Here is a 12,232-nt window from a genome sequence, read left to right on the forward strand (position 1 = left end):
AAAGGCCCCGCCTCTTTGAATATCATCACATTGGAAATTAGGATTTTAACATAGGAATTTTGAAGGGACATATTTCAGTCCATAACAATTACTAATGATTTTGAGCAGCTCATCATGTGCCTATTAGCTTCAATCAGCTCCAAATTCTCCCACTGACCTATCAGCCAGCCACCTTTCTCTATCATTCTCTGCAAAAATAGTTTGAGAGGTCAGGAATCAGTCTGCTGATGTCTAGATTCACTGAGACACTAAATAATAGATATGCCCATGATGCTATAGCATTTGCCATTCCTGTTTATTTTCAACTCTCGGGGACTTCATCTACTTTCTTGCTCTCCTGGCTCCCTGGTCTCCAGTTTCACTGGCCATGAACATGCAAAGCCATTTCCATATAAGGGACTTTCGTTCCCACTGTTTCCTCTGCCTGGATCACTGACATTCTCAAGGCTTGTTCCCCTCCCTCCTGTGAGTTTCTGTTCAAATGTCAGCTCATTGATGACATCTTCTCTGTTCTTTGTATCTAAAGTAGCTCTTTGAATACTTTACTCCCCTGAAGTTGTTTTTTTTTTATTTTTTAAAAGTTCATTTATTTTAAGTAATCTCTACACCCAACGTGGGACTTGAACTCAAGACTCTCAGGTCAAGAGTCCTGTGCTCTTCCAACTGGACCAGCCAGGCACGCCCCTCACTCCGCCCCTCCCCCCCCCCCCTTAAGTTTTCTTCTTAGCACCTTCCACCACCTGGCATTCCGATTGCCTGTTATGGTACATATTTACTGGTCTGTTTATATAGTATCTGTTTCCTAGGTGCCTCAGTAGTAAAGACCATGTCACTGCTATATCCCAGGTGCCTGGAAGGTGGCCTGGCACATAGTAGGCACTAGGTGATCACTTACTGAATTGAATAAATTCTTACTACTTCCTTCTACACTACATGTCCTCCCGATATGATACGTAAGTGGAAACATTTGTACATTTATCAGTTTTCTCAGGGTATTTTTTAGATCATATTTAATGGGTTAATGTAGGAAGAGCCATTATAGAATGACAAAAGCCACAAACAGGTGAATAAACCATGAACAGAGTGGATTTCCTATAAAGATTCAATTAGCTCCCAGGGTCTCTGGTGCCTTCCCCAAACTGACCAAATCAATATATTTCCAGGTCTGGCTTTGAAAAACAAAAAACAAAACACAAAAGTTTCGGGGCGCCTGGGTGGCTCAGTCGGTTAAGCGGCCGACTTTGGCTCAGGTCATGATCTCGCAGTCCGTGAGTTCGAGTCCCACGTCGGGCTCTGTGCTGACGGCTCAGAGCCTGGAGCCTGTTTCAGATTCTGTGTCTCCCTCTCTCTGACCCTCCCCCGTTCATGCTCTGTCTCTCTCTGTCTCAAAAATAAATAAACATTAAAAAAAAAAATTAAAAAAAAAAAAACAAAAGTTTCTCCTAAATGTGAAATTATTTCCTAGTGTTCATATGGTACAAATAACTTTGGTTGTCTTGTATTTGTTTCTACAGTCCTTAGTCTGAATGTTAATTTCTTATTTACCAGAAATATATCTTTCCATAAAAAATGATTGGATTTTAGGCTTAAAATTTTAGCCCAACACAATGACAGATTAGAAAAACACTTTGTCACAGTTGCACAAACCCTTTCCAAAAAACTTAACTCCACTTGCTTTCTCTGAAACTTGGGAGGGAGGAAAAATGGTTAGGAAACACTGGGGCTAGAATTCAGTCACAGCCATGTCTTTCTTAAAAAAAAAAAAAAAAAAAAAAAAAAAAAAAAAGAGTCAGTTGGAGTGCCAGTTGTATAGGGCTGTCCATTGTTCAAAAAAAAAAAAAAGTTTTAACCCCAGGGTGGAAAAACTAACATTGTCACTAGGATATGAAGAAACCATGGTGAAGAACTAGCGACAGCGAGGCCCCACAGAATGGCCAGTGGCATCTGCTCCTAGCGCCTTTATCAGCAGCCTTGTATGTTCTATTCAAGACTCTCAGAACGATTGTTGGCATGATGTAGACAAATTGACGCAAATTAGTTTAGCACGGGCTATGCAAAGTTTAAGCTTGTTGGGAGACACACGTGGACCACATAGCAACAGCTCCCAACCCTATGCAAAAAGGTGTAGGATGCAAAGTACTAACTACCCAGACTCTCCACTTCTAGATTGAAGCAAATTTTCAAATCACGGTGGAGACTGGGGGAGGGTTTTGGAAAGGGGGGGAGGAAGTTCGCAGCAGAGGCAGGAGCCCCCACACTGACCCTGAAGGCCAGTGATGGTTGAGGAAAACAACTGCTAAAAGTGCCGCTTGCAATAAAACCGACTGCCTGTTACATCATGGCCACAAATCCTCAAAGGATGGGCCCCTAAAGATTAAGGGGATTCCGCCACTTTGCTCTTTACTCTTGGTTCAAATATCTCAAGACAATTCCTTCTGGGCTGGTGTCATGCAGACCACCTAGAGGGGCCTTCTAATTGTATTTACAATAATTTAATTACAGCAGGGAGAGCTTCAGAAGACAGGGTTTACCAAGATCTGTACCATAGGTGTCCCCGGCAGAGTTTTAATCTGTTAAATCAACAGAGAAATGGTAAAAATAAAGCCACTCCAGAGTTTGGAAACCACTTCATGGACTCCCACCTCCCCTGCCTTTTTTTTAGGGGAGGTTGGGAGGGTGAAGGAGACATTTTCCTGAAGTCCACAGTTTCCTACTTTTGTTCAAATTATTTTATACTCCATGCACACCTTATATTCATCTGAACACACACACACACACACACACACACACACAGAAATTTAGATGTTATAAATACATGACAGCCGTGTGCGGTACATGCAAGCGTGTATGCATGTGTGTGTGCATGTGTACATGTGTTTAATTAAATATATCTCTGGATAGTTATTCAAGAACTTGGCAGCAGTGGGGCTTCCAGGGAGGACACCTGGGGGGGGGGGATAGGGGGTTGGAGTAACAGGTATACTTTTAACCGCATTCCTATTCTTTTTTTTTTTTTAATGTTTATTTATTTTTGAAGGAGAGAGAGACAGAGTGTGATTGGGGGAGGGGCAGAGAGAGAGGGAGACACAGAATCCGAAGCAGGCTCCAGGCTCTGAGCTGTCAGCACAGAGCCCTGTGCGGGACTCAAACCCACAAACCTCGAGATCATGACCTAACCCGATGTCAGACACTTAACGGACTAAGCCACCCAGGCGCCCCACCTCATTCCTATTCTTATGTACTACTGCTTTTTTCCCCCAAAACATTTTTATACCAAACATTTAAAATAGTTTTCCAATGAATCTAGAAGGACATTTTCCCTGCAAATACACAGAAGTCAGCAATCTCAATACAATTTTGATTATTTGGTTAACTACCTACCTAGCCTTGTAGGTATCTTTCTCTTTGGGGCCTCAGCTCTCCTATTTATACAATGGAAGAAAATGGACCAGCTACTCCCGAAGGCCTCTTTCTCTCTTGTGAGATTTATTAACCAGAATCTAAAAACAGTGTGTGCTGCTACTGCCATCTAGCAATCCAACTGGGACCATGTGGGTCCAGCTTTTCTTCAGCATTTAAAAAGAGGTCTGTGGGCTATTATTCAAAACACAAAGACTTCATTGGATATGCAGACATCTTGCAGCCCCTAAGTGCTTTCTGGAGCATGAGAGAGTATAAATATATAAACAAATCCTTACACATTTAAGAAATAGTTCTCCATCAAAAAAAACTATTAGAACTAATAAATGAATTCAGTAAAATTGTAAGATAGTACACAAAAATCTGTTGTGTTTCTGTACACTAATAACAAACTATCAAAAATAAATTAGAAAACAATCTCATTTATTTGTGAATCAAAAAGAATAAAATACCTAGGAATATATTTAACCAAGGAGGTGAAAGACCTGTACACTAAAAACTATAAGACACTGGTGAAAGAAATTGAAAAAGATGTAAATAAATGAAAAGCTATTCCATGCTCATGAACTGGAAAAACTAATATTGTTAAAAATGTCCATACTACACAAAGCAATCTACAGATTCAGTGCAATCCTTATCAAAACTCCAATGGTGTTTTTCACAGAAATAGAACAAATAATCCTAAAATTTCTTAAAGAAAATTATTTTTAATGTTTATTTATCTTTGAGAGAGAGAAGGGGGGGAGAGGGAGAGGGAGAGGGAGAGGGAGAGAGAGAGAGAGAGAGAGAGAGAGAGAGAGAGATAGCATGAGTGAGGGAGGGGCTGAGAGAGAGGGAGACACAGAATCTGAAGTAGGCTCCAGGCTCTGAGCTGTCAGCACAAAGCCCAATGCAGGGGTCGAACCCACAAATCGCAAGATCATGACCTGAGCCGAAGTCAGGCACTTAACCGACTGAGCCACCTAGGTGGCCCAACAATCTTAAAATTTGTATGGAACCACAAAAGACCCAAATAGCCAAAACAATCTTGAGAAAAAAGAAAAAAACTGGAGGCCTCACACTCCTTGTTTTTAAACTATACTACAAAGCTATAGTAAATAAAACAGTATGGTATTGGCATAAAAGCAGCCACATAGATCAGTGGAACAGAATAGAGTCCAGAAATAAATCCATGCATATATAGTCAGTTAATTTACTACAAAAGAGCCAAGAATATACAATGGGGAAAGGATAGTATCTTCAATAGATGGTGTTGGGGAAAATTGGACACATGCAAAAAAATGAAATTGGATCACTATCTCACACCATACACAAAAATTAACTCAAATTGGGTTAAAGACTTGAATATAAGATCTGAAACCATAAAATCCCTAGAAGAAAACACAGGTGGTAAGCTCCTTGACCTAGGTCTTGATGATGACTTTTAAAATTTGACTCCAGGGGAATCTGGTTGGCTTAGTCCGTTAAGTGTCTGACTCTTGATTTTGGCTCAGGTCATTATCTCATGGTTCGGGAGATGAAGCCCCACAGTGGGCTCTGTGCTATTAGCATGCTGCTAACAAACACGGAACCTGTTTGGGATTCTCTCCCCACCCACGTCTCTGCCCCTCCCCTGCTCACACTCTCTTTCTCAAAAGAAAAAAAAACTTTTTTAAAAAAAATTAAAAAAATAAAATTTGACTCCAAAAGCAAAGGCAACAAAAGCAAGAATAAACAAGTGGGACTACATAAAACTAAAAAACTACTGTGTAGCCAAGGAAACTATCAACAAAATGAAAAGGCAACCTACTAAATAGGAGAAAATAATTGCTAATCATATGCTGATAAGGGGCTAATATCCAAAATATATAAAGAATTCATACAACTCACAGCAAAAAACCCCAATCTGATTAAATAATGGACAGAAGATCTGAACAGACATTCATCCAAAGAAGACATAGAGATGGCCAACATGAAAAGATACTCAACATCATTAATCATCAGGGAAATGCAAATCAAAACCACAATAAGATACCACCTCTCATCTGTTAGTATGGCTGTAATCAGGAAGACAAAAAGTAACAAGTGTTGGCAAGGATATGAAGAAAAGAGAACCCTCATGCACTGATGGTGGGAATATAGATTGGTGCACTCACTATGTGAAACAGTATAGAGGTAACTCAAAAATTAAAACCAGAACTACCATATGATTCAGCTTCTGGGTATTTATCCAAAGAAAATAAAAACACTAATTTGAAAAGATATATGCACCCCTACATTCACTGCAGCATTATTTACAATAACCAAGATATGTGTTACAACAACCCAACTCCACAGATGGATGAATGGATAAGGAAATTGTGATATGTATACAAAGGAATATTATTCGGCCATAAAAAGGAACGAAATCTTGCCATTTGTGACAACATGGATAGACCTCGAGGGCATTATGCTAAGTGAAGTAAGTCAGAGAAAGAACAAAAACTGTATGATTTCTCTTACATGTAGAATCTAAAAAACAAAACAAAACACCAAGCTCATAGATACAGATTGGTGGTTACCAGAGGTGGAAGGTAGGAGATGGGAGAAGTGGGTGAACTGTTGTTTTTTAGGTCTAAATAAACTGAATAAAACTTTTTAAAAATAATTCTGAGCCTGTTAATATTTGGCAACAATAAAACCCCATTGCAATTCAGGGGCCTCAAGGGCCTTTGGGGATGTTCCCCGCTGTTCAATGTAACAGATATTTGTTGAGTACCTGCTATGTGTGTAGACCACTGTGAAAATGTGGTGGGAAAAGGCAGGAATTTGGTTTTATGCAGTTTAGACACCATAGCCCTAATAGGATGAAGATCTTTTGGAATTATATTCCTGGTTAGCCTATGCATCTCCAACAGGTAGCATTGGACTGGCACATACCAGGAACTTCATAAATTCTTGCTTTCAGTGAATGAACAAAGAAAATGAATGAATGGCCTGGATTTGAATTCATGGTTCCCAGCTTAAGAGGGTATTTTCTTTTCTGAACCTCTTTTTCCTAATTCGTATCTGTAAAATAGAAATGATAAGCCTTACCCCTGATTATGAGGATCTATTGATATAACAAAGGGTGATGCCTCTGTCAACTGGAAAACACTAAAAAAAAAAAAAAAAAAAAAAAAAAAAAAGGAGGTGGGCTATGGAAATCTCTATATTTTAAGGCTCACTAATAATTCACTTTGCATAACTAAGAAATATATTTACTCCCCAAAGTGATATTTCTATTTGAGAACTAGAAATTTTTTTTCTGCTGTGTATTCTAAATTTTACTGATTAGCTTAAAGGATATTGTGGAAACATCCCAAACTCAAAGTGGAATACAGTTCTTCCCACCTCTTCTCCCAATCTCACTATTTCCTAGCAAATGAATAGGTTGTGCTCTTTATTTTTACTTCATTTCCAGATTTCCATATATACAAATTGAAGGAGATGAATTAGGTAAGTTCTAAAGTCTCTTCCTTTTAAAACAGATTGTAACAGACACAGTCGTCCCCCAAGAACACCACAGCAGGCCCAATGTTGTGGGAAAACTGTGATATGCTGCCACCTGTTGGTGATGCATTAAATTTCTTTTAATTTTTTGCCAAAGATGAAGTTTAGTATTTAAATATTATTAACTACAACCTAATGAATTCACACACATATCTACAGTATAAACTCATTACAGTGCCAAGGGAAAGAGATATCACTCCCTAAGTAATAATAATAATAGTCGACTCTTAAAAACCATCCAGTACCAAGTGCTACATGTATTCGCCCACTTAAATCCTCATAGCCACCTTTATGCAGAGATTCTTTGATTATCCCCGCTTTACAGATGAGGAAAGAGACAGTCAATGGCTAATAACTTGCCCCAGGTTACAAGGGTGGTAAGTAGCAGAGACAGAGCTCAAGTCCCGTCCTTTCTGACTGAGCCCAGGGCCCAACATTAACATATGCCCCTAGCAGGTGTATTTTATAGTATTGACTTCCTTGCTTCTGATTAGAAAAGTACTTAACATCTTTGTAGACATTTTATAAATTACAAAGAAAATGAAAATAACTTGAAATCCTATGAGTAAAATGAGATCAATGTTAACATTTTGTGTATATCTATCCAGTAATTTTTAAAGGTTATTTATTTATTTTAAGGTAATCTCTACACCCAGTGTGCAGCTAGAACTCATGACTCCAAGATTAAGAGTCACATGCTCTTCTGACTGAACCAGCCAGGTGCATCTATCTAGTAGTTTTAATGCTTCTCTTGCGTATATAGTTGTACTTTAATATATAATTTTTGTCAAAAGATCTTTTACTTTTAAAAATTCATTCCTTTATCCAATTAAATTTAGCAAATTCTTACTTTGTGCCAGGGAGAGATACAATGGAGGAGATTTAAAAACAAAAACAAAAATATGATCACCACACTTGTAAAGCTGACAGTCTTGAAGAAGGGGACAAATAATCACAATAAAATAAATACTCCAAAGTATTCCGTTCTGAAATTATTCCAGGACAACAGGTGACAAGGAAAGCTAGTCTACACTGGGAGACTAAAGAAAGCTTTCTTGAGGAGGTGATGTTTTGAAAGATCTGGACAGGGGCACCTGGGTGGCTCAGTCAGTTAAGTGTCTGACTTTATTTCAGGTCAGATCATGATCTCACAGTTTCGGGGGTTTGAGCCCTGCATTGGGCTCTGCTCTGTGTGGAGCATGATTGGGATTCTCTTTCCCTACGTTGCTCATGCTCTCTCTCTCAAAATAAATAAATAAACAATATAAAAAAAGATATGTGCAATTCATGTACTTCTTGATACTCCCCTCTTCTCCCCATATACACACATAGTCCCACAACCAACTTTCCAAGCAATTCTTGGCTTCACAGAGGGGGAAACTTTCCCTGTCCATTCTCTTCTTACTGCTCAAGTAGGCTCAGGGACAGACAATGGATAAGCTCTTCTCTAAGCAGATGAAAGAGTGGGAATAAGATATTATTCTCTTACTCTAGGCACCCTGATATTTACAAGTGATTTTTGGGGACCTCCTCTCTCTTGGCTTCAGAGAGAGGAAAGCTTCTCCCCACAAACACCGCATTTCCACTTTCACCACTGAAGGAATCGAGGATCTAGCCCCAATTGTTAGTGCCTCGCTTGGGAGAGAGCTAGAGTTTACAGTTTTCAGCTGAGGTCCTAGTGTCACTTCCTAGGTGACAGGAAAAGGCCAACTTAACAATTGCACCACTGACTCTCAATCCTAACCACACATTAAAATCACCTGAGTTTTGGTCCTCAGCCTCAGAGACTGATTTAAGTGGTCCAGGGCCAGTGCCTGGGTCTCTGGGATTTTTGTTTGTTTGTTTTGTTTTGTTTTAAGCTTTCAGTATGCAAAGTAAGCTGACAGCTGTGTCAGTTTAGGTATTTCAATAACATTTAAAACTGTTATTGGTTTCCTTCTCCCACACTCTTAAAACTTCACGTCTTCTTCCTTTCTTGTGTCTTTCTTTCGAACTCTGTTCTTACATTTTACCCATTTTTTCCCATTCGTATTGTGTTGATGTTTCATTTCATCATAATTTCCAGCAGCTCTTTACATAGTAGGTTTATAAATAGAGCGATTAACCCCATTTGTCTATAATATAGACTGCAAATATTTTTCCATTTACTATTTATCCCTGATTATGACTTTTTTACTTGAAGAGGTTTTAGATTTTTATATAGCCATACTTATAAAATTTTAAATGGCATCTGAATTTAGATGTTAGAAAGACCTCCTTAAATCCAAGATGATAAAAAAAATTTTCACTCATGTTTCCCTTTAGTACTTCTGTGAAGAAAGGATCCATTTTTCCCCCAAATGATTACCTAGTTGTCACAACACTATCTAAAAATTGGAGTTTTGCCAATCTGATAGGAAAATGAGATTTTATTATGAGTCAGGGTGATATATTTTCCAATGCCTTTGTATTTTTTTCTGTGAACGATCTATTCAATATCTCTTGTTCATTTTTCTGTATGATTCTTAATCTTTATCTTTTTTACTTGTAGAAATTATTTATATATTAAGGACAGTAGCCCTTTGTTTTTTTGTGTGTGTTTTTTTAATTAAAAAAAAATTTTTTTTGTTTATTTATTTACTTTGAGAGAGAGAGAGAGTGCATACAAGCAGGGTAGGGGCAGAGAAGGACAGAATCCCAAGGAGGCTCCATGCCATCTGCACAGAACCCAACTTGGGGCTGGAACACACAAACTATGAGATCATGACTCTAGCCAAGATCAAGAGTCGGACACTTAACCAGCTGTGCCATCCAGGCACCCCAGGATATTAGCCCTTTGTGATGTAAGCTGCAAATTTTTTTCTCAGTTTGCCATTTGTATTTTTACTTACAGTGTTTTTTGTCATGCAATTTATTATGGGCTTAATTTTTTCCCCCAAATTTCCCCAAATTCTAATGTTAGGTCCTAACCCCCAGTACCCCCAGAATGTGACTGTTTTTAGAGATAGGACCTTTTAAAAAGAGGTTATTAAGGTAAAATGAGATCATATTGATGGGCCCTAATTCAATATGACGGATGTCTTTAAAGAGGGATGTCTTTATACAGACACCAGGGAGGAATATGCGAAGACAAAGAGAAGATGGCAATCTACAAACTAAGGAGGAAGATCTCAGAAGAAACCAACCCTGCTGACATCTGGATCTCATACCTCTAACCTGCGGAATTGTGAGAAAATAAGTTTCTGTTGTTTAAACCACTAAGTTGAACTTTGTTATGGCAGCCCTAGCAAATTAATACACCAAAGTTTTTAAAAACCTTGCCAGATGTATGTCTTTTTCTTTAGTGTGTCTAAGTTTTGAGGCACAGTTAGCAAATGTCTCCCACTCCCAACAGAGAAATTTACCCTCACTTTTTCCCTAATATTTGCATCATTTCATTTCCCCCCTAACGATTTCATTTTAGAAGTTTTAGGTGTACAGAAAAGTTAAAGATAGCAGAAAGCATTCTTGTATACCCCTCACCCAGTTTACCCTGCTGTTACCATCTTATATTACCATAGTATATTTGACAAAACTAAGGAACCAATGTTGATACAGTGCTATTAACTCAACTTCACACTCTATTTGGATTTCATTAGATTCCTTCTAATGTTTCCTCTTCTGTTCCAGGATCTCATGCAGGATAACACACCACTTACTTGTTGTGCCTCTTTAGGTACTTCCAGATTGTGACAGTTTCTCAGACTTTCCTTGTTTTTGGTGACCTTGATTACAGAAGTACTGCTCAGGTATTGTGTAGAATATCCCTCCATTGGGGCTTGTCTGGTGTTTTTCTCATTGTAGATTGGAGTTTGGAGCTACTGGAAGACCACAGAAGTAGAGTGTCATTCTCATCACATCATATTAAGAGTATAGGATATCAACATGATTTATCATTGATGATGTTAACCTTGATTATCTGGCTGTAGTAGAGTTTGCAAGGTTTCTCTGCAGTCAACTTACATTTTTCCTCCCCCTTACATACCCTACTCTTTGGAAGCCAAGCACACACTCAAGTATGAAGAGGAGTTAAGCTCTTGCTAGGAAAATGTCTGATGAATTTTCGGTGGCAAATGCTCTACCTGAACATTCCACTGCCCATTACCGCTGCTGTGAGCAATATAAAACCTGGTCAACCTCTTCAACACTGGCCAGATTTAAAAATGTAAATATAAATCATTCAAATGTGGTATTTATTTGATTTTAATGGAAACTTAAATAAATTATTTTAATTAATTATATTGAATTGCTCTTTGATAGAATTTGTCTACTTTATGAAACCACATACTTAAAATCTAAGATGATATGGATTATTGTTAGAATGTGCAACTTCAGTGGTGCCTGGGTGGGTCAGTCGGTTAAGCATCTGACTTCAGCCCTGATCTCGCAGTTTGTGGGTTCAAGCCCCACAACCCACAGCTTTGTGCTAACAGCTCAGAGCCTAGAGCCTGCTTCAGATTCTGTCTCCCTCTTTCTCTGCCCCTTCCTCAATTGCACTCTCTCTCTAAAAAAACATTAAAAAATTTAAAAAAAAGAATGTGCAACTTCATTGGCAAATTAATTCAAGCATTTTTCTATAATCACTATTTCCCTAAATACACTTTTGATAACAATCACATTACATAATTTAAATAAATGATTGCTCTATGTATAGAAAAATAAATGTGGTCCTCTTGAGGCTATGTCTTGGAGTATTTATCAGTAACTATTTGAAATTGTCAGTAACTGTTGTCAGGTATTGAGTTCATTAGCCAGTGTTTATTTTTATTCTTGAGCTTTTATTAGTAAACTTTTTATGAGTTAGTAGACTTTTTTGAGTTCTCCCTGATTTGTTTTGTTTTTAGCCAAATGGGTCACACAGCTCTAAAGCCTACTATTTATGGAAACTACACTTAAAAAAAATCCAGGCCAATACATATGTAAATCATGGTTGTCCTATATTGGGATAAGTTGTCAACTCTGCCTTGATGCAATATGTAATGTTGTTGCATCAAGTTTACTTACTGGAAACAAATCATTATCTGCTCTTCAGTGACAGGCAGTGACAGTAGCTTCATCCAGGAAAAAAACGAAAGGAAAACATCTCATTAGTTTTTATACTAATATAGTTTCAGTGATAAAGATACTTCTGAAAAAAATCAATTTCTTACAAGTGGAACTTGACTTCTAATGAGTCTATAAAGTCTCTGATTTCTCTTAAAATTGTGAATTTAATTAAAATGACAAATTTAATGTTTGTGATTTTCTATACATCAAATTTTTTTTTAATGTTTATTTATTTTTG

At 37.9% G+C, this 12,232-nt stretch overlaps 1 long non-coding RNA gene across 3 annotated transcripts in view; it reads right to left on the reverse strand.

Annotated features, from left to right (window-relative positions):
* LOC102952780 overlaps positions 1-12,232 on the reverse strand; it is a 49,976-nt gene that overhangs the window by 19,340 nt on the left and 18,404 nt on the right. Inside the window, exons 3-4 of one of the 3 annotated variants that reach the window (XR_006220208.1) lie at positions 11,953-11,999; positions 10,608-10,769 (exon numbers count right to left, since the gene is read on the reverse strand). This is a non-coding gene — a long non-coding RNA (uncharacterized LOC102952780). Of the gene's footprint in view, positions 1-10,196; positions 10,770-11,952; positions 12,000-12,232 lie in introns of those variants that run through there. The other 2 variants (XR_006220207.1, XR_006220209.1) reach the window with 2 other exon arrangements.

This window comes from Panthera tigris, chromosome B4 (genome assembly GCF_018350195.1).
Source record: "Panthera tigris isolate Pti1 chromosome B4, P.tigris_Pti1_mat1.1, whole genome shotgun sequence".
Lineage (NCBI taxonomy): Eukaryota > Metazoa > Chordata > Mammalia > Carnivora > Felidae > Panthera > Panthera tigris.